Source organism: Ceratotherium simum, chromosome 6, assembly GCF_057802395.1.
Source record: "Ceratotherium simum simum isolate JZ-2026a chromosome 6, ASM5780239v1, whole genome shotgun sequence".
NCBI classification, from domain to species: domain Eukaryota; kingdom Metazoa; phylum Chordata; class Mammalia; order Perissodactyla; family Rhinocerotidae; genus Ceratotherium; species Ceratotherium simum.
The window spans coordinates 31,174,932-31,190,515 of NC_141905.1; the positions used below are offsets into that span (position 1 = coordinate 31,174,932).

General features: G+C 40.4%; 1 pseudogene; it reads left to right on the forward strand.

The window, feature by feature from the left end:
* Positions 1-9,904: 9,904 nt before the first annotated feature.
* On the forward strand, positions 9,905-10,192 carry LOC147916823 (non-histone chromosomal protein HMG-17 pseudogene; annotated as a pseudogene).
* The last annotated feature ends 5,392 nt before the right edge of the window (positions 10,193-15,584 follow it).

Genomic DNA, 15,584 nt, shown 5'->3' on the forward strand with positions numbered 1-15,584 from the left:
ATAAAACATATCTCAGCTTATTAAGTGTACTTTTTCCTTCCTCCTAGTAATGTCTAACTAACCCTCAAAAGAATGCTGTAACTTGTGTTTCTCAAACTTCAGTGTGCATCAGAATCACCTGGAGGGCTCATTAAAGCTGACTACTGGCCCCACCCCAGAGATTCTGATTTCATAGATTTAGGGTGGAACCTGAGAACAGGTGTTTCTAACAAGCTCCCGGGTGGTGCTGTCTGCGGACTGCACTTGGAGAGCACTGCACCAGGGAGAGACTTTCTCGATTCATCTTGCAGACTAAACTTTTCCTGTGGAACCTGCCTTATTCTATACTGTGAATTGTGCTAAGTGATCTGCCTCACTCTGCACTCTGCATATTGCTTCCTACTGACACATCATCACTGGCAGAATGGGGACTTTGTAGGCTTTCTAATATCTAACAAGCATGTGTTGCAAGGTGATCCTATGTTGGCACTGGGCTGAGAGCCGGGGTGACAGAATACCGCAATTTCACACTGTTTGCCTTCAACAAGTTCACTGGTAGGAGTGAATGTATCAAGGAGATACAATAAAAAATTGTTGTAGATGTGGAGCAATTGGACCCCCTCATACACTGCTGGTGGGAATGTAAAACAGTGCAGTCACTCTGGAAAACAGGTAGTTCCTCAAAAAGTTAAACATGTTACCAGATCACCTAGCAATTCCACTCCTAGGTATATACCTAAGAGAACATATGTCTACACAAAAATTTGTACACAAATGTTCCTAGCAGCTTTATTCATAATAGCCAAAAAATGTAAATACCCCAAATGTCCATCAATTGATGAATGGATAAACAAAATGTGGTATAACCCTCAAGTGAATATTACTCAGCCCTGAATATGAATGAAAATAAGGAATGAAATACTGATATATGCTACAACCAGCAATTCTACTTCTGGGTATATATCCAAAGGAAATGAAAACAGGATATCAAAAAGATATCTGCACTTGCATGTTCATTGCAGCATTATTCACAGTAGCCAAGACATGGAAACAACCCAAGTGTCCGTCAATGGATGAACGGATAAAGAAGATGTGGTATGTATATACAATGGAATATCATTCAGCCAGGAGATGGGTGAACCTAGAAAACATGCTAAATGAAAGAAGCCAGACACAAAAGGCCACGTATTGTATGATTCCATTTACGTGAAAGTTTAGAATACGCAAATCCATTGAGACAGAAGTAGATTAGTGGTTGCCAGAGGCTGGAGTGAGGGGGGAAGGATGGAGAGTGATGCTAATGGGTATGAGGTTTCTTTTGGGGATGCTGAAAATTTTCTAAAATTGGGCTGATGATTGCCCGGCTCTGTCAACATAGTAAAAAACACTGAATTGTATACTTTAAATACTTTAAATGAGTGAATTTTATGGTATGTGAATTATATCTCAATAAAGCCATTACCAAAACCTCCCAAATCATTGCAAACCAACATCAGAGGTGCTATAGTGGTAGAAGAGGAGTAGAGGGACAATATGAGGAGAGGCCACTGGGGAAAGGCTGACTAGGGGAGTTTTGTTTGACCTGGATCTTGAGCAACAAGATGCAGAAGAGATAGAAGGGCATTCCAGAAAGAGGGAATAGCCCATGCAAAAGTTTTAGAGTCAGGAAGGATCCCACGGCTCAAGACGATGTTGATGCTAATACTCAACATTTATTGAATATTTGGATTGTGCTAGCAAACTAAAATTATGTAATCTTATTTAATCTCCATAAAAACCATTTTTTCATTCACTCAGTCAATTATTGAATAAATTTCCTTGGGCACCTACTATATGCCAGGAACTGTGCTAGCTACCAGAGACGCTATAATGAGATAGACACTGTTATTATCCATTTCATGCATACTAAGGTTGAACAAATGACCCAAGAGTACAGAGCAACTAAGTGGAAGAACTGGGATTCAAACGCAGGCCATCTTACTCCAGAGCCCATTTTCAAAAAATGTTATAATCTTATGCATCCCCATAAATAGTCACAATTGAACATAAATGCATACATACTATTTACACATTTCTCCATATCTCTTGCTCTCTCTTACTCTCTTACCCTCATTCTCTCCTCACTCGCTCTCTTTTAATCTTTTTCTTTTTCCAGCTTTATTGAGATAATATTGACATATAACACTGTGTAAATTTAGGGTGTACAATGTGGTGATTCGATACACTTACGTATGGCAAAATGATTACCACCATAGCGTTAGCTAACACCTCCATCAACGTCATGTCACATGACAATTTCTTTTTTTGTGGTGAGAACATTTAAGATTTACTCTCTTAGCAACTTTCAAGTATATAATACAGCACTGTTAACTATAATCACCATGATGTACCTTAGATCCCCAGAACTTGTTTATCTTATAACTGGAAGTTTGTACCCTTTGACCAACATCTCTCTATTTTCCCCACCCCTCAGACTCTGCTAACCACCACTCTACTCTCTGCTTCTATGAATTTGGCTTTTTTAGATTCTACATATAAGTGATATCATACAATATTTGTCTTTCTCTGTCTACTTATTTCATTCAGCATAATGTCCTCTAGTTCCATCCATGTTGTCGCAAATGGCAGGATTTCCTTCTTTCTCCTGGCTGAATGATATTCCATTATATATACATACCACATCTTCTTTATCTGTTCATCCATTGATGGACACTTGGGTTGTTTCCATGTCTTGGCTATTGTGAATAATGCTGCAATGAACATGGCAGTGCAGATATCTTTTCGATATCCTGTTTTCATTTCCTTTGGATATATACCCAGAAGTAGAATTGCTGGGTCATATAGTAGTTCTATTTTTGATTTTTCCAGGAACCTCCATACTGTTTTCCATAGTGGCTGCACCAGTTTACATTCCCACCAATAGTGCACAAGGGTTCCCTTTTCTCCACATCCTCACCAACACTTGTTATCTCTTGTCTTTTTTTTATGTTAGCCATTCTAACAGATGTGCAGTGATATCTCATTGTGCTTTTGATTTACATTTCCCTGATGACTAGTGATGTCGAGGACCTTTTCATGCACCTGTTGGCCATCTGTATGTCTTCTTTGGAAAAATGTCCCTTCAGTTCCTCTGCCTATTCTTCAATCAGATTGTTTTTTTTTGCTGTGGAGTTGTATGAGTTCTTTATGTATTTTAGATACTAATCCCATATCAGATATATGATTTGCAAATATTTTCTCCCATTCTGTAGGTTGCCTTTTCATTTTATTGATTGTTTCTTTTGTTGTGCAGAAGCTTTTTAGTTTGATGTAGTCCCAGCTATTAATTTTTGCTTTTGTTGCCTTTGCTTTTGATATCATATCCAAAAAATTGTTGTCAAGGAGCTTTTTCTCCATGTTTTCTTCTAGGAGTTTTACAGTTTCAGTTCTTATGTTTAAGTCTTTAATCCATTTCAAGTTGATTTTTGTGAGTTATATAAGATAGGGGGTCGCAATTTCATTCTTATGCATATGGGTATCCAGTTTTCCTAGCACCATTTATTGAAGAGACTATCCTTTTCCTATTGAGTATTCTTGGATCCCTTGTCAAATATTAGTTGGCCACATAGGTGAGGGTTTATTTCTAGGCTCTCAATTCTATTCCATTGGTCTATGGGTCTATTTTCACATCAGTACCATACTGTTTGGATCACTATAGCTTTGTAGTATAGTTTGAAATCATATGATCATCTCAATAGATACAGAAAAAGCATTTGACAAAATACATCTTTTCATGATAACAATGTTCAACAAATTGGGTATAGAAGGAACAAACCTCAACACAATAAAAACCATATATGAAAAACCCACAGCCAACATCATACTCAATGGTGAAAGGTTGAAAGCTCTTCCTGTAAGATCAGGAACAAGACAAGGATGCCCACTCACACCACTCCTATTCAACATAGTACTGGGAATCCTAGCCAGGTCAGTCAGGCAAGAAAAAGAAATAAAAGGCATCCAAATTGGAAAGGAAGAAGTAAAACAGTCTTTGTTTGCAGATGATATGATCTTATATATAGAAAGTCCTGGGGCTGGCCCTGTGGCTTAGCGGTTAAGTGCGCGCGCTCCGCTGCTGGCGGCCCGGGTTCGGATCCCGGGCGTGCACTGACCCACTGCTTGTCCGGCCATGCTGAGGCCGCGTCCCACATACAGCAACTAGAAGGATGTGCAACTATGACATGCAACTATCTACTGGGGCTTTGGGGGAAAAAAAAAAGGAGGAGGATTGGCAATAGATGTTAGCTCAGAGCCGGTCTTCCTCAGCAAAAAAGAGGAGGATTAGCATGGATGTTAGCTCAGGGCTGATCTTCCTTACAAAAAAAAAAAAAAAAAGAAAGTCCTAAAGACTCCCCCAAAAAGCTGTTGGAACTAATCAACTAATTCAGTAAAGTTGTAGGATACAAAATCAACATACAGAAATCAGTTGCATTTCTATACACCAACAATGAAACATCTGAAAAAGAAACAAAGAAAACAACCCATTCACAATAGCATCAAAAACAATAAAATACTTAGGAATAAATTTAACCAAGAAGGTGAAAGATCTGTACACTGAAAACTATAAGACTTTGATGAAAGAAATTGAAGAAGACATGAACAAGTAGAAAGATCTCTCGTGTTCATGGATCAGAAGAATTAATATTGTTAAAATGTCCATACTACCCAAGCAATCTATAGATTCAATGCAATCTCTAGCAAAAGTCCAATGGTATTTTTCATAGAAATAGAAAAAATGATCCTAAAATTTGTATGAAACCACAAAAGACCTCGAATAGCCAAAGCAATCCTGAGAAAGAAGAACATGGCTGCAAGCATCACACTTCTTGATTTAGATCTTTTTCTTTTTTGTTTGTCTATGCCCCTCTGCCTCTGTCCTTCCGCCTGGATAGTCTCCACCTGCTGAACTCAGATTCTCTGTGGGAAGGGGAGGAGTGGGACTGAAGTAGTTTTATTTATTTTTAAATAAAATTTTAATTTTAAAACACTTGTAGGCTTACAGAAAAATTGCATATTAGTACAGAAAGTTCCCATATACCCCACACCCTGTTTCCCTATTACTAACATCTTACGTTACTATGGTACATTTGTTACAATTATTAAATCAATATTGATATGTTGTTATTAACTAAGGCCCACACTTTATTTAGATTTCCTTATTTTTTACCTAATGTCTTTCTCTGTTTCAGGATCCCATCCAGGATCTCCCATTACATTTAGTTGTCATGTTTCCTTAGGTTCCTCTTGGCTGTGACAGTTTCTCAGACTTTCCTTGTTTTTGATGACCTTGACAGTTTTGAGGAGTGCTGGTCAGGTATTTTGTAGAATGTCCCTCAGTTGGGATTTGTCTGATGTTTTTCTCATGATTACCTGGGGTTATGTATTTTGCGGGGAGGAACACACAGGTAAAGGGCCATTCTCATCATATTGTATGCAGGGCACATACTATCAACATGATGTGTCACTGTTGATGTTAAGCTTGATCACCTGGCTGAGACAGTGTATGTCTGGTTTCTCCACTGTAAAGATATCCTCCCCCCGTCCCTTTCCGTACTGGACTCTTTGGAAGGAAGTCACTATGTGCAGCCCACACTTGAGGGGGGAGTGGTGTTCCACCTCCTTGAGGACAGAGTGTCTACGTTAATTATTTGGAATTATTGTGCATGGAAGATATGTCTATTCTCTCCAATCTATTTATTCAATCACTTATTTGTATCAGTGTGGAGTCATGGATATTTATTTTATGCTTTGGGCTATAATCTGACACTACTTTATGTATTGTGTTGCTTAAATTGTTCCAGCTTTGGCCATTACAAGCTCTTTTTCCCTTTAACATACCCCCCTCACTTTGGGTGTTTTGGGAGGCACTTCCTCACTTTCTGGCACTAGAAAATGCTCCAGGCTCATCTTATATGTTCCCTGCCCCAGCCCTAGAATCAGCTATTTCTCCAAGAAGCCTTGGTTCCTTGTATTGGAAAATGGTATTAGAAACCAAGATCTGGGGGCTAGGTGTGCTCATTGCTGAGTTGCTGTTGCTTCTAGGTCCTCTCAGCTGACATAGCAAGGAAATGTGTGTATACTAACCTGTGTATATACAAATATCTATAAATATTTCCGTATATAACCATCCCTATCCATATTAAGCTAAACACGAGTTCATACAGATGTCTCCAACTCTAATCCATTACCACATGGATCATTCTATCTTTCTTCTCTTGCTTATCTATAACTTCCCATTCCAACAGTGAGAAACCTGCTCCCACTATCCACCATCCGTTTACTTAATTGTTAAATTCCAGTATACATGTATAGTCATGTGCTGCACAATGATGTTTCAGTCAACGATGGACCATATATATAACGGTGGTCCCATAAGATTAGTACTATATACTATATAGCCTAAGTGTGTAGTAGGCTATACCATCTAGGTTCAAGTGCACTCTATGATGTTTGCACAACGACAAAATCACCTAACAACACGTTTCTCAGACCATATCCTCTTCGTTAAGAGACACATGACTATACAGTGGTTCCCAAATTGTTGACCTGTACTCCTGTAGGAAACTACTTTATCAACTAGAGTACAGTACTTACACAGTTCCTTTTGCCTTTAGTCTTACAGACTCCCTATCCCCTTCAGTGAGATTGTTTCATACATTTATAGTATAGTTAAATTTTTTGTCACATTCTGCATTCCATCCACTCCATCCCCCAATTTCCTAAATGATATTTTTATTTTTAGAAATGTAGCTTCAGCTATTTAATTTTTATTTTTTCCATACTTATTGAGATATAATTGAATATAACATTGTGTAAGTTTAAGGTGTACAATGTCTTGATTTAATACAATATATATATTGCAAAATGATTACCACCATAGCATTGGCTAACACTTCCATCATGTCACGTAATAACCATTTCTTTTTTGTGATGTGAACATTTAAGATCTCCTAAATGATATTTTTTAAAATTTGCATACAGTAAGGCTTACTCTTTGTGCTGTAATTACCTGTGGGTTTTGACAAACATGTTGTCATGTATTCACTATTATTTATTTTTAAAAATACACAAATTTTAATATGTTAAAAATTCAAAAAATACAGATAAAGTCCTTTTGCTTGCTGTCAATCCTACTCCCTTCTTAGAGATTAACCACTGTTATCAGTTTGGTATGAATCTTTCTAGATTTTTCTTTATGCCTTTATACACATATATTTGAATATGTAAATAAAAAATTTAGTTGTTTTTTAAGTATGCATGGGATCATGCTAATATATGTTTTGAGATTTCATGTTATTACTTATGGATCTACCTAATTCTTTTAAACTGGTATAAAGGTAATATAGATGTACTGTTGAACGCATATTCTTAATCCACTCCATGTGACATGTTCCAGAAACCTAATGTGTTGTAGATAGCTGGGATGCTGGTTGCAAGTTGGAGAATAGAAGGAGGGCAGGCAAGAGAGGTAGGCAGTGATCAGGTAATGAAAGGTCTCATGCTGTCTTGCTAAGGAGACCCTGGACTTTAAGAGGCCCTGGAGAGGCACCAAGAGTTTTTTAAGCTGGAAAGGAATATTAATCTTATTTCTGCAGTGGGTACAGAAGCATTTTAAGGAATCCTAGTGATTTGCAATGCTGTTTGATAATATATCTTTTTTTCTCCTCATACCCTTCTCATTAGAAAATGTCCAAGCATATTTGTCGAATGCATGACTGTTCTATAAATACTGGAGTAGCCATGGTGTGATATGCCATTTGGACACATTCATTCCACAAGCATTTACTGGGTGGCCTGTGGGAGGCAGTGAAGGGGAGTACAAAGTGGTGCAATGGTTTTCAAAGCAGGTCCCAGGCCCTCTGGAGGTGCTAGAGGGTCTTCCAGTTGGACCACTAAGAAGCTAGGAGATGATTTCCAAGAGCCACTAGACTGTAAGCTCCATGAGGGCAGGGACCCCATCTCTTTTGTTCCCTGCTGTATTCCCAGCACCTAGCCTAGATCCTCACATATACCATGTGCTTCATAACTATTGAGTGAATTAATTAATCCTAATTAATTCTTCCATTGCTTCCTAAAGGCAAATAGTTATGTACCAAAATATGACCATAATTTAGTATTCACAACTAAAACGTGTATTTCTGGAGTTTATTGAGGACTCTAATTCAATATTCTACTAAATATAGCCAGCTGTCACATCACACTTGGAAATTTTGTAAAGCTTGCCACATTCAGGCTTTTTTCTTTCTTTTTCCTTTTTTGGATATATGGAGGTAGTTGGAATTTCTGCAATGTGAGGAAAGACAGCTTTATTATTGTTACATCCTCAATACTTCTTGAGTTGCCTGGTGACCTCAACTACTGCTTTTTAATTAGGAATTACTATTAATTTAGTCTACTAACATCAATGTAGTATGCAGTGGGTGCTGGGTTAACCTTCTAATGTGAACAGATGCATCTTTGCATCAGCTGTACTTTTGGCTTGCAGTGTATCCAATGACTAAAATTTTTTTTAACCATCTTAACCGTTTTTAAGTGTCCAATGACTAGACTTTTAAGACATGCATGCATCGTGTTGCAAATACAAATCATCCATAACCATAGCTCCAAAGGAGATCGTGCCCCATCTCCCCCCAACTCTGCTTGTACAGAGGCATTTCACCACTATTGAGACTTCTTTTTCCCCTGGATGGTGGACGGAAGTAGGGTAGCTTAGTCTCTGTGACATTTTCCTGATTAAGAAGCCCGGTTTGAGTCACCAATTGCGTAGGCAGGAGGAAGATTTCTGCAGTCTGGTTTACCCAGGAGCAGGGACTGAGGTGGTTCCTATGACGCAGGACTTTTGGTTTTAAAACTGGGTGGTCCTGGGCAAATTGGGATGAGTTGGTCACCCTACCTGGAGCTCTAGAGGCCAGCTTGCTCTTAACCAATTAAAGAAGGAAATATTTCTGGAAAAATCCTGTGGACTAAATCCTAGTTGTTGCTGTGGTCTGTGAGGCAGAGAAGACCCAAGAGTTGTGTATGAGGGAAGGACCTCCCGATGTAGATGAAAGGAGGCGTACTGAGTTCCACAAGTGCCAGGCTCTCTATTAAGCACTTCACAAGCATGATCTCATGTGACATGTGAACTCTGTGAGGTAGGACTATGATTCTTGCCAAGTATAATTCAAGGAGATCCAACAAAGGAGCTCCTCCCCTGCTGCCGGCTCAGTGGAAGAAGTCAGGGGGCTTTCCAGAGGAGGCAAAAGTAGGTCAGCCCAAGGTACACCAAGAGAACAGGAAAGGCCACCTGGGCAGGGACGGGAGCTGGGGCTTGGATGAAATGACCTGGAATGGAATCCTGCTTCTAGAATGCTCCTCTGTGTGGCCTTGGGCAAGTCCTTTTCCCTCTTAGGGTGGCATCTTACTGTCATGAGAGCCTTGGCCTGAAAACAGTCTTAAAGTTCCTTTGGGTGCCCTGTCACCGGGGGAGGTGAGTGGGGAATTCCAGAAAGCAGTGATGTGTCTGGGGAGTGAGAAGTCGCTTTGCTGGTCCTTGGGCCTGATGTGGGAGCATACAGAGACAGCCACAGGGCACAGGAGAGACACCAGCATCCTTGGTTTTCTCAGGCTGAGCCTTGCTGAGGTCAGAGAGGGCTGGGATACTTGCCTTTCATGAGATACCAAGTACTCTTCAAATTGAAGACATGATAAAGCAGGGTCAAAAGAGTCATGGAATATTTTAAATATTTTCAACGTCTATTTTTAAATCTTTACATTTACCAGTTTAATGCAATTAGCACAAACATTAAAAAACAGTGTAAAGAAGAAGAGGAGAGACCTGGATGACCAAAGTCTGCACACCGCTGCCTCCTGGCATCCAGCGACCATGTCCCACTCAACGTCCACCATGCCCGATAGAAAGGCCGAAGGGCACGCTAAAGGAGATGAAGCCAAGGTGGAGGACAACCACAGAGCTGATCTGCAAGGTTATCTGTGGAACCCGCTCCTCCAAAGCCAGAGCCCAGGCCTAAAAATGCCCCTGCAAAGAAGGGAGAGATAGGACCCCAGGACAAAAAGGGGAAAGCCGATGCTGGCAAGGATGGGAATAACCCTGCAGAAAATGGAGATGCCCAAACAGACCAGGCACAGAATAAAAAATAATTTTTTTAATTGTGGCAAAATACACATAACAAAATTTACCATCTTAACCATTTTTAAATGTTCAGTTCAGTAGTGTTAAGTACATTCACAATGTTGTGCAACAGATCTCCAGAATTCTTTTCATCTTGCCAAACTGAAACTTTATAGCCATTAAACAACTCCCCATTTCCCCCTCCTCCCAGCCCCTGGCAACCACCCTTCTACTTTCTGTCTCTATGAATTTGATTACACTAGGTACCTCATATAAATGGAATTATACAGTATTTGTCTTTTTGTTACTGGCTTATTTCAATTAGCATGTCCTCAAGGTTCACTCACGTTGTAGCATCTGTCAGAATTTCCTGCCTTTTTAAAGCTGAATAATATCCATTGTATGTATACATCACATTTTTTTTTACCCAGCCATCCATCAATGGATGCTTGAGTTGCTTCCACCACTTGGCTATTGCAAATAATGTTGCTGTGAACATGGGTGTGCAAATATTTCTTTGAGACCCTGCTTTCAATTCTTTGGGATATGTATCCAGAAGTGGAATTGCTGGATCATATGGTAGTTCTATTTTCAACTTTTTGAGCAGTCCCCATACTGTTTTCCATAGGGGCTGCACCAGTTTATATTCCCACCAACAGTGCACGAGGGTTTCACGATCTCCACATCCTTACCAATACTTATTTGCTATTTTTTTGATAGTCATCCTAGTGAGTGTGAGGTGGTATCTCCTTGTGGGTTTGATTTGGGCATCTTTTTACGTTTGTTGGCCATTTGTATATCTTTGGAGAAATATCTATTCAAGACTTTTGCCCATTTTTTTTCTTTTTGAGAGTGCTATATTTGATTGGAATAAAATATTATGTAAAACCACTGATACAAAGGTAAGGCATTATTCTTTTTGTGTGTGTGTGAGGAAGATCAGCCCTGAGCTAACATCCATGCGAATCCTCCTCTTTTTGCTGAGGAAGACTGGCCCTGGGCTAACATCTGTGCCTATCTTCCTCCACTTTATGTGGGACGCTGCCTCAGCATGGCCTGACAAGGGGTGCGTCAGTGCGCGCCCAGGATTCAAACCGGGCTGCCAGCAGCGGAGCGCACGCACTTAACCGCTAAGCCACGGGGCCGGCCCCAGGCAAGGCATTATTCTTAATACAACAAGACAAAAAAGGCTTGAAAACTCTCCCTGAGTGTAACAGTTTGTTTGCTGTAATCTAGTTTCTTGGTAGGTTAAAGGTATTTTTCCACTGAAGACACAAGAAGCTCTGATTGGCCTTTTTCTTCTCAGTCATCTTGGAAAGAGTGGGAGAAGGAACTTTTTTACTTATCAGGTTCCTCAACTCTTACAAAGATACAACAAGGGATGAACAAAAGTAATTTACTATTCAGAAGGATATGAGGTTTATCTGGAATAAGAATACAATAGAAAAAAACAGTTGTTTCTTTTAGCGATTTTTCTGACTCCAAAACCCTTTCAGTTTTGGAGGGATTTGCTGTCCAGAGGAAATCTAAGGTAAGGCATTAAGATCTCACAGATATTCCCTGGTCGATCACAGTCTGCTTATCTAATTGTATTTTACAATAAACTTGATTATCCAAGAAATTTTATTATCCAAGTTTTATATATCTGCCTCCTATAGATGAATGTCATTTTAATCTATGATACACTGAGAACAGTCAAGAATTGTATGTTGCATTTACGATTTAAGAAACTATATTTAAAAATTAAAATGTGTTTACGTAACTATGATGGTCAGGGAAATTAGAAACCAAGCAGAAATTTCTAAAAACATATTTCAGGAAAGGACTTAAAGTTAGATGCCCTTTCCAACTCCTTTGTAAACTGGGGAACATACAATTACTTTAAGAAGAATTAAGTTTTTCCTAATTGCACTCTAGATTGTGTCAAGGGAAAACATTTGGAAATCTTAAGACTTTTACCTCCTCAAATGTTAGATGAATTGCTTTCCAGAATGATTTTTCTAAACGACATTATACGAAATCCTCCAGCTGATAAAAGGCCAAACGTTTACATCTCAAGTGTTGAATGAATTTTTATGTGTTAACACAGATGGTATTCCAGTTTTTACCATACTGAGCAGGCAGGAATAATGAATTTCCCTCATCCATGCCCTTGCTCCCCGGTCTCTCCTCTCCCTCACAGCCACATTGCTAATAGCATGGTCCAGGGTCACTGCCCCATTTCCTCCCCTCTCAGTCTCTCCTTAGTTCACTCCCATCCAGCATCCATCCCCATTACTCCCCTGAAACTGCATTTATCAGGGTCATCCACGACCCCCACGTTGACAATTGCAATAAATGTTGTGATGGTTAATTTTATGTGTTAACTTGACAGGGCTAAGGACCCCAGATAGCTGGTAAAACATTATTTCTGGGTGTGTCTGTGAGGGTGTTTCTGGGAGAGACTAGCATTTGATTCAGTAGACTGAGTCAAGAGATCCACCCTCACCAATGTGGGCGGGCACCATACAATCCGTTGAGGGACCAAATGGAACAAACACGCTAAGGAGGGGCTAATTCTCTCTCTCTCTTCTTGAGCTGGGACAGCCACCTTTCCTGCCCTCGGACATCAGAGCTCCTGGTTCTCAGGCCTTCAGACTCCAGGACTTACACCAGCAGCCCCCTGATTCTCAGGCCTTTGGACTCGAACTGAATTACACCACTGACTTTCCTGGTTCTCCAGCTTGCAGACGGCAGATCATGAGATTTCTTAGCCTCCATAACAGCGTGAGCCAATTCCAACAATAATCCTCGTATATATCTCTATGCATCCTATTGGTTCTGTCTCTCAGAACCCTGACTGATACAGATACTTTTCAGTCTCCATTTTAGTTTCTGAGAGCCTGTCTACCTAATGTGGAGCATGCAAAGGGGAGTAAGAGTAGAATGAGGAGAATTACATAAAACTCCTCTGCTCAAACCCTCCATTGGCCCTCCACATCACTCACAATAAAAGCTAAAGTCCTCACAGTGACCTGCAAGGTTCTAAAAATCTGCCCCCTCTTGGGAGGCGATTCTCCATGCATCTCTTGCATTTCTGCACTTCTTGGAGCAGAGGTCTGGCTGCCTTTGTTTGGACTCTCTTTTCAAGGATGTTTACATGACACATAGCCTTGAAGACAGTCTCTGTCTGGGGCAGGAGACAGGTTTGTTTACTGTCCAGTGTCATAATGTCTCCCTCTGAGTCAAAGGTCAGGCAGGTTTGCTTGCTGTCCACTATGAAAGATTTGGGTTCCCTAAGCTCTAGGTTCCTCAGCTGTGATGCAAACTCTCTATATGGGCAGCATCCACTTGGGCTGCTCTGCATCACCCCCAAAAGACTTGGAGGGGGCAAGTGGAAAAGACACAAACATGAAGCTCATGCTACTTGCTATGCTTGAGGTAATAAAATTCTTTGTCTCTGCCCCAAGAGTCTCGTGTCTCTGCTGGTACCCACGGAAGGGTGCCAGGCTAACTTGTTAGTTGCAAGTGAGGTGAAGTCCTAGAACATTCCCAGTTCTTATCTGCCTACCCCATACCCCTCTCACCTCATCTCCTGCTACTCCTTCCCTTGTCACCCTGCCTGGCTACACTGGCCTCCCAGCTGTTCCTGGAACCTGCTGAGCACACACTGGCCCCACGGTCTCTGCACATGCTCTGCTGTCAGCCTGGAACATTTTACCTCCTACGATGTCTCTCCGGTCCTATCCAAACGGCACCTTTGCAAGGCCTTCCTCAACTACTCTACTTAAAATAGCCTTGCCACCAGTAAACAGGTGGACTTTTGCCAACCTGATAGGTGAAAATGATATCTCAGTCAGTTTTAAATTTATCATCTTTATTTTATACATCTACATATTTTAAATAATATCTATTATATTTCTATTATTAGTTTATTATGCTTAAGAGCTATTTATATTTTCTGTGAATTGTGTGGTCCTATCCTTTGCCTATTTTTCTATTGTGTTGTTAGTCTTCTTGTCTGTTATGTCTTTTTTTTTCTCCCCCAAAGCCCCAGTAGATAGTTGTATGTCATAGTTGCACATCCTTCTAGTTGCTGTATGTGGGACGCGGCCTTAGCATGGCCGGACAAGTGGTGTGTCAGCGCGCGCCCGGGATCCGAACCCGGGCCACCAGTGGCGGAGCGCGCGCACTCAACCGCTAAGTCACCGGGCCGGCCCTGTTATGTCTTTTTCATATAAATTTTTCACTGGCCTGTGATGTGATTACACATATTTTTTCTCAACTTGTTGTCTGTCTTTTGAGTTATGGTGTCATCACTGTTGTTGTTTTGCCATATAAAAGCTTTGAATTTTCCTGTAGTTGAATTTATTAATCTTTTATGGCTTCTGGATTTTCAATCACAACCAGAAAGGTCTTCTCCATTCCAAGATTATAAGAAATTCATCCACGCTTGCTTCTATTTTTCTAGTACTTATGTGGTGTCATTTTAAAATAGACAGATCTTTGAATCATTTGCAACTTACTTGGTGTAGTATGTGACTTCTGGATTGAACCTTTAGGTTTTTTTGACTACCAATTGCCTCAACCTTTTTATTATTTATTTTTAAAAACATAATTGAAACATTTATTGAAAATAGATTCTGGAAACATTGCTTACATGCACAACACAGCATCTCTCTCACTCATTTTAGAGGTGAGTATACAGTGGCCTAGGGCATTTGTCAACTTGTCCAAGGCTGCCCAGCTGATAAGTAGAGTTCACAGCTCCCCTGAGAACCTGCCCGAATGCTCCTTTTCTCTCGAGCCCCCCAAGTCCTTGTGGGTTGGGAGCCCCCCTACTTCTTGCAGGCAGGCTTCTATCAGGGCCGGCAATCCAATGCATTAGCTTGCCCTGGGGCAGCCCTGTGCCTCCAGGGTACCCACACTGGGGTTCCAAGCCCTATGGACAAAGGTTCCCCTGGTCTAGCCAAAGCTGGTAAGAAGTCTTAGAACAGGTCCCCCCCACTTGTGTGTCTGGGCAGGATTCAGACTCAACGCAGAAGACCCACAGGATGAAAAGAAGGGGGAAGATGGTGAGCTTGCCCGTGCAGCCTCCTCTGAGTACAGCTGGAGGTGCCAGGTGCCAGTTTTATTTTATTTCTGCATGCATTTGAGTCTATTTCTGTACTTTGTTCCATTGGTTTGTTTGGCTTGCTGTGCACTAGTACCAAACTGTTTGAATTACTGAGGATCTATAATATGTTGTAATATCTAATAGTGCTTTCCCCTCCTTGTTCTTCTTTTTCAGAGCCTGTTTGTTTCCTGACTAGTCTTGTTTATTTTTCCATCTGAATTTTAGGAACAAGTAGGGTACTTTAAAAAGCACATGCATAACCTATTAATCCTATTAGTACTTTTATAGGAATTATGTTAAATTTATAATCTTACTTAAGGAGAATTGAGATCTTTATGATATTGAGTCTTCCTACCCAAA